Source organism: Accipiter gentilis, chromosome 8, assembly GCF_929443795.1.
Source record: "Accipiter gentilis chromosome 8, bAccGen1.1, whole genome shotgun sequence".
In the NCBI taxonomy this organism is placed as follows: Eukaryota; Metazoa; Chordata; class Aves; order Accipitriformes; family Accipitridae; genus Astur; species Astur gentilis.
The window spans coordinates 16,019,728-16,035,847 of NC_064887.1; positions in this window are offsets into that span (position 1 = coordinate 16,019,728).

Below are 16,120 nucleotides of genomic sequence, written 5' to 3' on the forward strand. Positions count from 1 at the left end.
GGTGTACTTGAAGTATGTCTTCAATAGTTCTGAAAACTCTAAATTTCTGTAACACAACTGTTAACAATATTCTTTGCAGTTTTCTCACCTACGCAAAAAGTTCCAGCATAAAGAAAAGAACCTTAAATAAACAAGCAATTGATGAAATATAACACAAGCATTTATTTGCTCTTGCTTCAACTCACTCTAGTTCAGTTAAATTATTAGTTATACTTAGTATATTATTTATACTTAAATCTGGTGTATTATTTACTCCATAATTGTATTAAAATACAGATTCTTCCCTTACATTACCTGCCACCAGGGTCAATGGAATTTCTAGCAACTACCCTGAACAACAAGGAGAGCATCCACTAGCAAAATAGCCAATTAATATTCTGAGAATTCCAGAGGGAATTCAAAGCTTGATCATTATAAATTTGGAGTGGCATGTTCAGTTTAGACAGATTAATTAAAATATACAGGTACGTGTTTTCATATTGAATGTTCATGTTTTTATACTAAGGTTGCATCAGTTTGATAAAATGATGTATTTATCCCAAGAGGTGCTAATTAGGTGTGAATAAATGCCACAATGAACTCTTCTGGGAAACTTAATAAGACATTTTACTCTAAATAGAAATATTGTCAGTGACTGTCAACATAAATATTCATAGAATCATACAATCATAGAATGGTTTGGGCTGGAAGGGACCTTAAAGATCATCTAGTTCCACCCCCCTGCCATGTGCAGGGACACCTTCCGCTAGACCAGGTTGCTCAAAGCCCCATCCAACCTGGCCTTGGACACTTCCAGGGATGGGGCATCCACAGCTTCTCTGGGCAACCTGTCCCAGTGCCTCACCACCCTCACAGTGAAGGAGTTCCTCCTTAAACAAAAACCCTAATTCTATTTTCAGACAGGCATAGGATAATTACTTAAAACAACAAGGACCAATCAGTTTCTTGTGGTGCATTGACTACTCATTTTTGTATATTTGGCAAAAAGAGTTATTTCTTCAAGCTACAGTAAGCATGATATCGAGCTATAGATAACATTACAGCTGATGCCATATGTATCTGGTCAGTCACCCTAACAGCCTAGTATTTACCTTGCAAAATTACTAGTTTTGCAGAAGAACTTCCTGCAAAATGAGGTAATTTTAGATATATCCTTTTTAGTGAAGCTCTTTTTAAAGCATTCTTTTTTTAAGCAGTAAGAGAAAATTTCTTTCAGGTACAACAGATATCTACAATGTAGAAGTCTACGTTGCTCTTATGTATTGAATCGTACCTATTTCTACTACAAATTTCCATATCTCCAGCTAGGCATGTAAAAGACTACATGAGCTACTTGAGCTAAATCAACAAAAAAAAATCCCACAAAATGCCATGAAAAACAGCTGTAGTAACTGGCACCTTACATTGTAAGTGATCCCCTCTCTGGGGCTATATAAGAATTTCAGTATCTGGCACTCTACTAGAAAACGTCCATCAAATATACTGTAGACATTCACACATAATATATATTTTACATTTGGGATGAATTTTGTGCTCATGAAAATAAAGGACTGACAACACTATTTAGAGCCAAGCATAATGCAGACAGGCACTGCACAAACTTCCCCACACAACTTTGCCAGTGAGCGACAGTCTTGACCTGCAACCCTTCTGCTATTCCAGTTCTTGGCCTTTCTTGACTAGAGACTGCCAAGTGTGTTGAACTGAGCCAAACTGTGTGATGTGAACAAATATCCACTGGGCACAGTGATGTACTTTCAGCATGTTAAATATTATTTGTGGTATAGTAATGGTTAGAGCTATGAGAGTCAGTAAAATCCCATTTGGCAAGCCAGTTCTTTTACTGTCTTCTTAAATTAATTTAAAAAAAAACAAACAAAAAAACCAAACCAAACAAAAAACTCTAAAAATTCCTGCCTAAAAGGAGGTTAGATAAAGGTACTATTTAATAGTACACTTTGTTTACAAATGCCTGTTTGTACTCTACTGCTGAATCCAGCTGATGTTCCCATTTACGAGCTCCCCTGAGAGGCACATACATTAACTGAAAGCCGATTTGTGGATATTTTTTTGGAGAAGACTGGATGAAGCAGAGTATCTCAACATACAGATTTCATTAGACCACAGACATTCTGGACAGACCTGTCATTTTAAAATTTGTTTGCTTGGCTGCTTCCACTTTGACGGTTCTCTGAGGCTCCCTCTCCAGAGCCACCTAGAAACAGTGCAGAAATAAGAGCATTTTTAAAATGACAGGTCTAAGGAATCACAGTGCTCTGAATTAAATGTTTGTATTTTTAAGACTGAACTTAGCAGCAAGGGGCTTTTTCATCTAGTTTCCTTCCATTGAACTCCCTCCACTCCAAAAGTCTAGGTCAAGAATAAGCAGGCCTCTTTAGGCAGCATTAATATGGGTCTTCAGGTTGCAGATGCCATATGACAGAAGGGAAACACAGATTCAAGCTATTGTATTAATATTTTGAGTTCAAGCAAAATTTTAAAGTACCACTTATTTCACATACCTTAAGTAACAGAAGCTCCTTTTTCTTCCCTATAGACTTCAAACACTCCAGACATACTGTTATATCCAAAGTGGTATCCAGTTACCTAGTATGGCAACTCACATGAATGTGTAAGTCCTAGGGTTGTTTTTTTTAAAAGTCTAGAAATTATATGGCAAAGAATTATCTCATGAATTTTCTGGTACATCTTCATCAATTTCAATCACCTTTTTTTAAACTACCATACAGAAAGAATTTCCACTGATGAGGAAAAATTAGGAACATGATCCAAAACTAAATGGGAGAGATTCCCAACTGACTTCAGTGGACCTTTGGACAAACAAAGAACCACCCTGCCAAACTTAAAAATTTACTAAAAAGGTTAATGTGATTCTTCTGGCCCCTATTGCTGAAACAATCATTGTGCATAAAGTAAAAAGTCCGACCTGGAAAGAAAATATACAACTAAACATATCTCCATCAGAAAATGTTATTTATTACAACCAAGACACTTTTGGAGAACAGAATTGACCTGACAAAACTTTCAGAAGAAGCTAGAAAAGCTCTAAAATCAATGGCTTTTCACAATTCTTTACATTTGACATGGGAAAGCAATTCTGTTTTATCATTAGCACTAATAATTTCATAAAGCAATTGAAATTATGCAGGAAAGTAATTATTACAATTTTTAAAATAAGTCATATTACCCTTTCAAAGTTGTTGTGTCTTCATTTGTATTTTCCCCAATTTAAAAAAAAAAGAAAATTAATGTCTCTAGGTGTGTTCATAACACTTTAATGAATGAGATCTTAGAATGCCCAGCATAAATCATATGCTTTGATTCATTGCTAAGAGTATGGACTTGAATAGATCATACTGGAAGTAATGACAGCTTTTAATACTGGTAGCTCTTGGCCTTCACACTTTGAGTGGATATCGGCCAACTAGCTATATAGCACAAGTATCATACCATTTTACTAAAGGAAATAACCCTTTTGAGATTCAAACTTCATTCTAGTGCCATTTTGTACAATTTATTAGGTGAGAAGAGCTTTTGTATTGTATGGCTTAGCAACTCCAATGACAGATTTAATTTCCAGTTATCTCTGCTGCAAGAGTAAATAAATCTCTCAACTGACAGTGTTCCTATATGCTTATACTTTGTCCTAAAATGAGACATATTCCACCATAACTGTTCATTGGCCATTCGAATTTAATTGACCAATTTTTAGGCAGTTATCAGCTGGCTATTTTCTTTAGAGCAGATAACGTTCCTGACAGTCAAACTCCTTTTCCTTCTCTGTCATCAAGTACTGAAATTATGTATTTCTGAAACTTTATAAAACATTTCCTCCATCATCTGAAACATGGAATTGATGCAAAAAAGAGCAATCTCCTGTGACTGGGCAGCATATTTCCTCTTTGAATCATCAAGGACTTTACAAAAAAAGTAAGAATAGGTATCCTGAAAAGGAAGCAAGTGTTTTTCCTTATTTTAATACCACAAAATAAAATAAAATTTAAAAACTAAGGCATCTTTTACAAACCAGCAGGATCATTTGGGAGTGCCTAAAATCCAAGTACAAAAGAACCACTTACTAACACAACAACAAAGTGAAAAATAGAAACTAAGAATTAAACTCAACACAATATTGTCAATTCAGCAAGATTTTTACTTTTTCTTATGGTTGCCAAAACATTTTTAAGAAGATATCTTTCCTGGAATTCTGCAGTCCTAGAAAATGTCACTTAGTAATTTAAATCTGTGTCAAAAAGTAGTGAAAAATGTATGCCTGATATTTAAAAAAAAAAGTAACAGAAATAGCTTTCATTTTTAATCCACTGCCAAAATCCATCTGACAAACACTTGGCCTTTGGCCAGTCACAGTTGAGGCTGACATGTAGATTTGTCAAACTGGGTTAACATTACTATTAAATTAGTATGTGAATTCTATTCTTTACTTTGTGAGTTTGGCAAGGAGATAGTAAAATTCCTAGTAGAGATGCAAACATATTGGATACTACCAGTAATCTATTGGATAATGCCTTATGGAAATGAAGTAGATGGAAACCAAATACTATGTTCAGCAGAAAGCCATCTTTACAAAAGTAAAAAGCAACTATTTAGTGGATGCATGTATAGATATTCCTAGACATACATGCACACATACATTCTAAGTAGAGGTGTCTGCCATTAAGTGGCAACAACTAATAATTTTAAGTTAGATACACATTCTTCAGCCTTCATTAGATCCTGTTTGGTATGTAGTACCTTATAACTTTAGTAACATGAAACAACAGAACATAACAAACAACATATTTTCTTACATTATGCCTGACCTTGAACAATGGAACTCTTTTTGCTATATACTATAACAGCAGAACAGGAGATTAAACAGCCTGTTTGGATCTTTGAGTCCAGTGCCTAATCACTGCAGTCAATGTATCATAAAATCTTTCTGGGTATTTTGGCTGTTAGTACTGTTTTTAGAAGGTTCTGTCAGAACTTCACTGCTCTGGTGGTTCCTGTAATTTGAAAACTAAATTTATACTAGACCACGTCTTAGTTATCCCTAGCAACACTATTAGAGTGTTGTAACTTTCTTTCCTTCTCCTGGTTTCTTCTTCTCCCTCCTTTCTAATTTCCTAATCCATTTCCTAATCCAAGGAGCATAAGGTCTTACTAAACTATACAATCACAACAGTTGTTTCTAAGTGACTGTTATTAATTAGAGGACAGTGAGTGATCAAATATTCCAAAGATCCAATCATGGGAGAACAGAATGTTTGGCAGGGCTATTCCTCACCTTGGGAACTCCTGTTTGTCCAGAAAGGACCAGTTTACTTACTCTACACAACCAATCATATGTTCTTTTTCCCTTGTTTCTGGATATTAAGAATAATTATGACACCGTTGTTACAGTCAGTATCAAGTTCCCTTTGATTTCAAAACAAATAACATGAAGGTCTCAATTCAGCTGGGTTTTTTTTGTTTGTTTCTTTTTGTTTGTTTGTTTGCTTTCCCTAGTACAATTTCAAATGCACATCAAATGTTTTATTTTACTATCATAAAACTAAAACATTTGTAATGCTGCTGTTTACTGTATTTTGTTAATGTTCATGCATATAAAATATAAAAGATGAGAATAGTTTTGAAAGATATAAATTTGAGAAGAAAGATAAGGTCTTCATGCTGTAAATTGTTGCATATTGACTTCCTCTACGTATGACCAGTCCCAATGAAATACTTCTAATATTTAGGCAGAACTATACACAAAAGTCAAATTGAAGGGGTTCTGTAGATCAGTGAAGGACATGGTTTAAATTGTGAGCTCACAGCAGAAACAGCTGAGCATTTTTGCATCTGGAAACTGGTTGTAGTTATAAATTATATGACTTTGGGAAACTTTTTTTGTTGTGGTTCTTTAATCTTTTAGTTTTCAACTTAAACTTGTTTCATTAAAGTGGGGGATGCCTGTTCAAGGGCTGCCTTTATAATCTGTGTTACTGCTTCAGATGGAGATCTGGTTTATGTGTATGATTTCTGCAATGAAGGTTTATTGTATTTACTGAACCATATGTTTTTCTACAGCCTGCTTGGAATTTATGATGACATTGTTTTGGTTGAAGTTGACAAGTACAGTATGTTTCAAGTTAGCTGATCTCCACCGAAAATTGTATACTCTAATGAACTGAGATTTTGAAAATTTTCAGGCAATTACATCTTTCAGTTTTGGTGATAGAGTTTGGTTGCAAGGATCTGTTTGGTGGTTTTTTTATTTTCTTTTCTCCACAAATTGATAAAATTCTTTGGAAGGTTTTGTTATTGCCTTTTGCAACAAATTCATTTCTTTGCATAGCATCTAGAAATCAAGACCTCTGTATCTGAAGAAGTTAATTCCATTAGTAGAAGTAGCAAAAATACACATTTGACCCAATTTACAAACACTTGCCAAGCACCTTTTAATTGCCTGAATACTCTAAAATTGGAAACATGTCACATCACTGTTTCTGAAGAGTATTAGCTTAACTAGGCTAGCACAGCATTTCCTGAAAAGTAGGGCATGCCCATACAATGCAGAACAAGAAAGACTATCCAGATGGGCAAAGCAGACTGGCTTCTCGTTCACTTAATCTGATATTTGATGAATCCTTGGATTAGTTGTTTGAACCACTAACTCACCACAAGAGGAACATCTGCATTTGATAAAACCCCAATTTCAAATCTTAATTGGGTACCTGCAGCTCTACAATTTTATTAGATGAATCAGCAGTATTCTATGGTGTATGCTACTGAAAGGTCTCTTAGATGTAGTCTTTAGATCAACACATGCAGACACACTCTGTCTCAGATTTGCATGGATATTACAAACTCTGTATTTTTAAGTATGGAGTATTCTGAGTACGCATCTTTTGAGAGGCTCTTCACTGCTTCCCTCATCACATGCGTCTTGTACTATGCACTGACATAGTTGCTTTCTAGACTATAAACAGTATATAGTAGTTGTGATGTAAAAAATAAAAATTATTAAATATGCAGTTGTCATCCTTCAAATCTAACATATATTTCACCTAGAATAACAATATCACAAGAAAGACACATTTCAGACTACAAGATCCTTCAGCATTTCCAGGATGAACAGGAAAGTTGTTATTAAAAGCCAGTGCATAAAGCCTATCCTATCTCATTTCTTTTTGCTTTTCAAGACTGTCATGTCTGTTAGCAACTAAGTATATTTATTATTTACTAAATAAATGGTGTTCTCAAGTGTATCCTGCTTTTTAATTGGACATGTGACACATGAATCTCATTAACAAGGAGGGAGAAGAAAATGTGTAAGATCTATTGATGAGCACAATGCTTGCTTTCCTTTTGCTCTGGCAAGCTAAGCTTTTTCTCATTTGCAAGAAGCCTAACATGGTAGGAGCTGCCATAAAAGGGTTCATCATCAGAAGTACTTTACAGTCCAGTTTTTTTCATCGTTGCGAATAATATTTGGTCAGTATGAGTGTACTGGGTCTGCCTGGGAGGGTGTTAGCTTCATAGCAGTGCTATGGTGCCGTGCTTTGGATTTGTGGCTAAAAAAGGGCTGACAATGCACCAATGTTCAGCCTTTGCCGAACAGTGCTTGCACAGTGTCAGCGCTTTCTCTCTTCCTCCCCACCCCCAGCCAGCAGGCTGGGGTTGGGCAAGAGATTGGAGGGCACACAGTTGGGACAGCTGACCCGAACTGACCTAAGGGATATTCCATACCATACGACACTGTGCTCAGCAATAGAAGCTCAGGGAAAGGAGGAAGGAGGAATGTTCGTAGTTACGGCATTCGTCTTCCCAAGCACGCGTTATGCGTGCTTAGGCCCTGCTTTCCAGGAAGTGGCTAAACGTCTGCCTGCCTATGGGTAGCCATAAATGCATTCCTCTTCTTCCTTTGCTTACATGCACAGCTTTTGCTTTCCCTATTAAACTGTCATTATCTTGATCCACGAGTCTTCACACCTTCCTTCTATTTTGTCCCACTCCCATAGGAGAAGGGAGGGAGGGAGCAATCGGATGGGCATTTTGCTGCTAGCCAAGGCTAACCCACAACCGTCAGAAAATCAGGATTGCTGATCTCTATTAATTTATGTTTGTGGTCAAATGATGCAAGGCAGTTACCGAGTAAAGGCCTAGATTAACTGCAGACTCTTCATGGAAAACAAGAAATAGTTCAATCTAAATCAGATTTTGTCTGAGGAGGTAAGATGTTAATAAACAATCTCCATGCTGAGAAGTCCAGTTCTTTTGCTCCTCTCCAAAGCTACATAACTGACTAGAAGCAAACGGGAACAAACCATCTCAAATATTTAAAGGTTATCCTCAAAAAAATAAGCAGCAGACCAGCACAAGGACAAGTTCCAGTGGAAGTGTTTTTAAACAGCTAGTAAAGAAAGTGGTAAGTTTTAGGTAATGTATTTTCTAGCTTACCCTTTCCCTTACAGTGGCTTGTATCAATCCTATTAAGATTAAACACTTTTGTGATTCAGAAAATCCTCAATCACTTAAAAAAAGTTCTCAAAGCTATTTACAAGTTCTCAAAGCTTATATTGAATTGATCAGTGGAGTAATTATGATCAACGTACATATGAATATACTAGGCAAAAGGTCTAAATATGAGAATGGTGAGCTTCCACATCTGAGCAAAAGCCATTTTGGCAAAAGCCAAGTGGCAAAAGCCATTTCACCTACTGGCAGTGGCGTATGAGTTCACATGAACAAGTACTATAGGAGACAACTACCCCTAACCCTGTAATCAGTGCAACAACGTCCATATTCTTCTTCCAATTCCAAAGGATTAGGTATTTAAATAAACATAAATATCTTTTTCATATAGCACACTCCTAATGACTGCAGGTCCCACATTAAAATCCCGTGTAACAACATCAAGTCTTACTCTCCACACTGTATATCTATACTGCATTACTTCTTTGATTTCTTAGAGATGCATTTTTGGCATGCTACCTTGTAGTGTAAGAAACCAATGGTTCTTTGGCCTGTGACCAGAACTTGACATGATACAATGCAGAAGACTTGTAAGAGCCACATAAAATGCTTAGAAAATACTTTTGGAAGATGAAGGCATACCAAATCTGGTTATGATTATTTTCCCACTGGAATGTTATGTGTCCATGACAGGTACGTTGCATAGGAGAGGCATAGATGGAAAAATTATTTTCATTGTTTTTCCTATTGAAAACACACTTAAAATAACTCAGTAGCTAGAAAAATATTGGTAAAATGAGAAAATTGTGTTTTAAATAAGTTCTTCAGCAAAAACATACTTAATAGTTTTAACTGATTATTTGTGCTGTTCATTGAAATGATGGGATATTATGAAACACACATGGATGTGCTGCACTGAGCCCACTCAATTCTTTACAAACACATTTAAAACTTTATTGGCTGATAGGGTAGGAGAGATTTCTTTTGATTTTTGTTTCTGCTATTTTCATATGTTGAACATACAGTATATCTCTCTCAAGGACAGCTGACACTAGAAATCAGTAAAGCCTACTCTCACTTACACGCAAACATCATTTGTGAATGGCTTTAACTGTACTTTTATTAATTCAAATGCTATGATCAGCTTCTGATCAATAAAGAACAACTAATGAGATTCATAAATCCCATCTGTCATAATCCATTATTGGGTAGCGTTGGACGATATTTCATCTCCTTTTTTCACTCCAGGCTTGTAGAATCTGTTAAATGCAAAGTAACTAGGCTAGTTCAGAAAGTGACTTGGAACTTTGTTTTTAACTTTTTTTGACCTTTTGCTAGAATGATTTCAGTGCAGTGTGTCATATACAACAACAAATTATAATTATGCAATCCCATAAAGCATGAATTGGTTTAATTTACCAACAAGTTACCCAATTGTAAAATGGATTTACCTTTCTAATGATGAAGTTACATTAGCATAAAACTGAGCATGAGCTTAGTAGCTTTCCAAATTCAGCAAGATGCAATTTTTTGCAAGATGACTCCTTTAAGTTTACCCTCCCACTCTTGAATTTTGATATCCTAATCCAAGCTTCAGCAGCAAATATAGTTATCAGACAATTATTTTCTAATTACATAAAGTTACTCAGAGGTTAGAGATAAAAAACCATAGTACAACATTTCTCATAAAGGATGTAAATACTTAGTTTGCATTCCAGTGCCTGTGCTTGCAACTTGACCAGCATTTCTCACCAAATTCGTCTCTGCAACAATGCCCTCTACGAAACAGAACATGTTAGGTATTATATTTACTGCAACAATACCATTTGATTCCAAATAAATGTTTTATGTTTTGTCAGGTCTGAAGATTTGGCCTTCTATTTATTATCTGTATTTTCTCTTCATCTGTATTTAATTCATCTCTGTAGCTATCAAACCCCAGCATACTATACTGCATCACATTTATACTTTGAACTTCATTTTGTCTTTATTAAAATCTGACTCCTGGCTCACTAGCTGTATTTGCCACTTCCCCAAGAGTAAACAATTTTCAGCTAAATCTTTTGCAACTATATATAATTTTGATAATAAAAAATGACTAGGATATGTCTTATTTCACTGAACAGTTTTAACATGTCTTTCCCTCCTTATGGAAGTTCAAAATGAAGCTGATTCCTAACGACATTTTACAAGCAATATCACACAATGGCCCATGGCAGGTGTGTAACTCTACATTCTCTTCACCCACTTAAGCATGCCAGCACCCACTTCGCTCACTGAACAGTATCCTGATCAAGTTTCCTCCCTATTTTCTTTTTGCTACAGGTGGGAAGACTATGCAATGGTTTCACGTTTTAGTTCCATTTTATATTCAAGATCTAAGTTTACTCCTCGAAACTGTTCAGTGATTTTTCAGCTTTTTGGGTAGGACTTAATGCTGATCCACAACACTGACTAGGTTCCAACTTGGAACAAGGTAATATGGCCAGCAGTTTACAGAATTGTTGATAAGATGCAATGTTACTTAAAAATATTAAATTTTTAGATAACTTTTTGCTAGAATAATGTTGTGTACTATTAATCAGTAAAATAACAAAGTGGGATTTTATTTCATATTTTATATTCTTCACTAATACTCTGAAGACATATGCATGTTAAAAAAATTTTTTTTTTAAACCAAATCACAATACTCTGTCACCTCTCATCCAGAAAAGTACTGTGGAATATTCAGATTACTAGCATAATAACGCATTGCATACATCCAGAACATGAAGGAGACTAAAATGTCAAAGTCATTGGACTGGCAAGCACTATTAAAGGAAGATAGACAACTTAGACATTTTCATGCAATCCATGAATACAGAAATGGTTGAGACTCCCTGATAACTCCTCCTCTCAATTTTGAGAATTTTGCTGCACTGGATAGAGCTTAATCACTGAAAAGGAAAAGATTCATATATACTATTTTAAGCCTTAAGTTTTCACTACTCTCCTTCTTACTTTTATGTAACATACTTTGGTCTTCTAAGAATTGCCACGTGTTTTTTACTTGGAAGTTTAATTTTCTACTATTACTGTGATCAACAGTGCCAGGCACTTTACAATGACAGTGACATCTGACAGTTTATACAGAGCGAAGTATTCTTCTCCATATTCTTATTTTTTTTTTTTTTTTTTTTTGGGGGGGGGTGGGGAGGGGAGGCAGGCACAGATAACAACACCACAGAAAAATTTCTTCATCTTTGAATTTTGTTTTACCAGCTTTCTAAATAAAACTTTATGATCTATTACATCATCTCGGATACAAGTTCACCTCTAGATCAGTATCAGTAAATAGGAAGTATGATTCCTCCAGATATCCTAAAAACTGGGGAAAATCCAGAACCCTCATTTTCTGCACAGCTAATAACAAGGACAGCTGCAGAACCTGTAAGAGGAAGCCAACCCTTCCTACACAGTTTTGATGAGATTCTGCCATTTCACTGAATTCAAGAGATGGAAGCTGTCCTATCAGTAGGGTTTTCAGCAAATATTATAGCAAAACTAGCCTGTGCTTTATCTGAAGCATCACATGAGCAACTGGTTCTTGAGAAATATTTAATGGGTTTGTGTTGGTTTTTTTTAATACATGAACTATATTATTTCTTGTTAAAAAATAAAGCATTGCATTCAGAAAAGTTACTGCAAGTCAAGTATTTGGGCTCCACTCAGAATCTATTATGAACAAGATCTGACCTGAGGCAAGACATTTAGCCTGGACTTGTCTCTAGCCCTTTCTAGACATGTAGCTGAACCTAAACGAGCACAGAGTCTCCTCAGATTTTTCTCTGATGAGAATGATGATTTAAAGACAATATTTATTTACCTGTTTAAATAAATACTACCCATGAAGAAAATCTGGCAGTGGACATAGCTGGTGCATTACCCTCACTCATACAACTTCTACAGATTTCTAAGCCACCCAAAATTTTCACTCAAAATTCATCATTCCTCATATTTCAGCTCTTACTATAGGCCAAAACTGTGGTTCTTTCCTGGAAATCTTGCCTATATAAAGCCCTCCTCCAAATATTAGTGTACTTACAGTGCATGTTAAAAGCATTGTCTCTTATTTTTGTTCACACCTTTCATTCTCCTCTTTAGGTTGGATCTCTTTCTATACAAATTTTCGCCAAATACCTCTTCTTTCACTACAAATCTCTCCCTAGAGCATTTGCCTTCTGCTAAGACATCTGCCTACACTTCACTTAAAAAAGGATAGAAAATTATAATATATAAATTAGGAAACTGCTCCTTGCTATATTTCAAGATTAAACCTTTGGTAATAATTTGTGCATTATTTGGTTTTTACTGTAGATTCAGTGATGGTTATATATGACACAGCTTTTGCCTACAGTTCAGAACAGTGCATTTAGACATATGGTGTAGTTCAGAACTGTAACAAAAAAAAGGACTAGAGATGGATATCCTTCTAAATCTTAAATCCAAAATAACTCAGAGGACAAAGATTAGGGCTCTAGTGTAGCTTTTAGAGAGCAGTAAAATCTTTAATATAGGGGCTATATAGTTCATATAGTCCACAGGGAAAAGTTGGCATAAGGGCAGAAATACGACTGATTTCCATCTATCATATGAGATTTAAAGGAAACTCTGACAGTATGTAAAAGGTATACAAAATGACATTTTGTTTGTAGGTGAGCTACTGTGGCCTAAAGTAATTTGTTGCGAGGTTTATATGCATTGCTAGCTAGTTAATCATGGAGAATTTTCTACTCTTCAATATTATACTATAACTACACAATAAAAAAAAAGGGGGGGACTTGGAAATAAAGAACATCTAACCTCCAGAGAAAGGTATTGTTGTAATACATCAAATCGAGGGCAATTCTTTAATTAAGAATGGTTCAAATTACAGTCAAGTGATCACAATTAGACAATCCACATGCTTTTCTAAAACAAACTAACCTCGAATAAATAGGAGCCCTTTCTATCTGATGTAAAATTATCACTTTGCCACAATTTTTCTTTCACACTTATCAAAAGAGAAGAAAATTAAAAAATAAATTCCTGAATGACTAGAAAGCCAACCAAAATTCCATATCCGGAAGAAGGTGTAATGAAAAATAATTATATAGAATGTACAGTTTCTTTTCGGAAAACAATATAGACCATAATAAAATTATTTGAAACCGTCTCTTTATCTTCATTTTAAAACTGAGGGGAAAAGTTCAACAAAGGATCTCTCCACAGTTCCAGCTACATTACTCAGTATGGTGAAATCACAGTTTTCACCATAATAAAAAAAAATCCTGCTTAATATCATTCAGTCATTCCATTCATGTTTCCCCCAAACACAGAATGTATTTGGACTGTGAGAGAAACTCAGCTGTGTAAAATCTTTTCTCTCTAACATGAGTACCATGGTAAGATTACAAGCTAAATAGATCCCCAAATGTTATTTTAGTACATTGTAGGAAGTTTATAAGTTTATCATCACTATTAAACATAGTCCAGTGGCCTGTTTTTTTTCAAGACTGCTCAAGATATCATGCTGTTGTGTTACAACTTTGGTAGATTGCTGATTCTGAAAAGTCCATATTTTTTAAGTCATTTCTGGCCCTGCAGAAGTGACCCCTTGTCACCTTCAACTCATCAACTACTCTCTCCTATGACATCCAAAAAGATAGTTTAGCACTTTGAAAGCACTTATCACAAATGTTGCCTTATGGTAAACCTTTTGTCTTTGCAAGCCATTATTCAGTTTTCTTTCCAGCTTTCTGAACAGCTCTGTTCAATAGAGTCTAATTCTAAACAAGTGCTGTACATGTGCAGTGCAGCATTTGCCTTCTATTTCCCTAGTTAGTCCATCAACTCACAATGTGATGGTCATTTTCAAACTGAAGTTTCCATCTGTGACTGCTGCCTTGCATTAAATTTTAAAAGTTTTACAGTCATTCAAGTTGCTAGTGTCTGCTATTTCTCCACTTTTGTGCTAATGAAGGTATTACATTTCTTAAACAGTTTATCTGTGATTTTCTTTTAAGTGAAACATACCAGTTCTTGGATGTTTAGAAAAAGCTTCCAAACTTGAGCCTTTTTTGCCTTCTAGTCCAGCAGAATCCCTTTCTCAGCAGTGAACACTTTCACACACTACATTCTAGCTTCCCAACAACTTTAAGGCAATGGGGGCCAAATCCTGAGCAGGTATGAATTACATATCCTCTTTCTGAGATCAATGAAGCCTAATAATCTCAGCAGAGAGAGTAGTTTACATTTTTCGTATCCATCTTGCTCAGACTACAGTAATCTCTAAGAAGTAATGCAAACCATAATTTAAAGCATGCCCGCATGTGCAAATGTAAATTGTAGTCACTGTGATTAACAGAGCAGTCCTGAAAAGCATTTTTAAAGTTAGAGAAGGAGCAGTAGAACACCTCTGAAAATATCGGCCAATGTGAGAAGCAGAGAAGTTGGGGAGGGTAGATATCACATCAAGTGGCCTAACGTGGGAGCTCCAGCAATAATCTTCAGGGTGCTTATGTAAACCAAATGTTCCTCTGACAATCCTTTAATGAATTAAAAAAATAAATACAACCTATACTCATTGTGTTAGTCTGATTCTACTTCAGAGCTTGACCAGACATTTATCTGATATGTGCCTGCACCTCAAAATAAGGGAATAAATCCAAATTCTTTTAGGAAACTGTTAATAGAGAGCCTTTTTCCTCAGCACAAAAAAAAAAAAAAAATTAAAAATTAAAAATTGATGCAACATGGAAAGCTTCCAAACTCCTAATTACAGCTTGGAAGTTTCTTCAAGACATTTTTGATTTGCCATGTAACATGTTATAAGATCCAGAGAAACAGCTAACTGCTACAAGAACATAGAAGAATTTTACGTGACAATACATTAAGAGAAAAAGCATTTAACAACTTGGTATACATTTTCAGGTTTCACAGAATGGATTATTTTAATCAAAATTAATCTGGACATTAATGGCCTGTTTCTCCTCTCACATCACTTTTACACTGACATAACTCAATTAAGTTCAATGGAGTTATTTCTGATTTACAATATAGTATCTGAGAAGAATCAGACCCTGAGACTTTAACGTATCTACCATCACAATATAAATAAGCATATGAAGCCTTACTGTGAATCAGAAATATTTAAAACAGATAGGGACCTTAGTACAGGAATAGCATAATGTTAAGTTGTTGGAGTTTGGGAATGTTTAGTGGTTTTATGTTTTTGGGGGGTTTTTTTGTGGTTTTTTTTTTTAAGAAAACAAACCAAAATAGCAACAAAACCCCCTCAAACTTCTGCAATGCTCTACATAGTTGTAATAACCTTTCTGGATTACTTCTTGGAATGCAATTTTAATATCCTTCTCTCTTTGACAAGGTCAGGTCTGCTTTCTCTTTTAGGCAGCTCAGAAGACTCAAGTTATAGCTAATTGCTTTGATTATTTGTTCTGTAACCTCTAATTCCCCATGACCTTTTCCAAGCCCATTTTCAATTTAATGAGCCAAACTAGTAAAGCTTATACCGGACTTTTGATGAGAGCTGCCAGAATGTCTTGACAAATTAAGTGTTCCACATACTATGTTGCTTTCAGACCAAATGAAACTGCAGAGG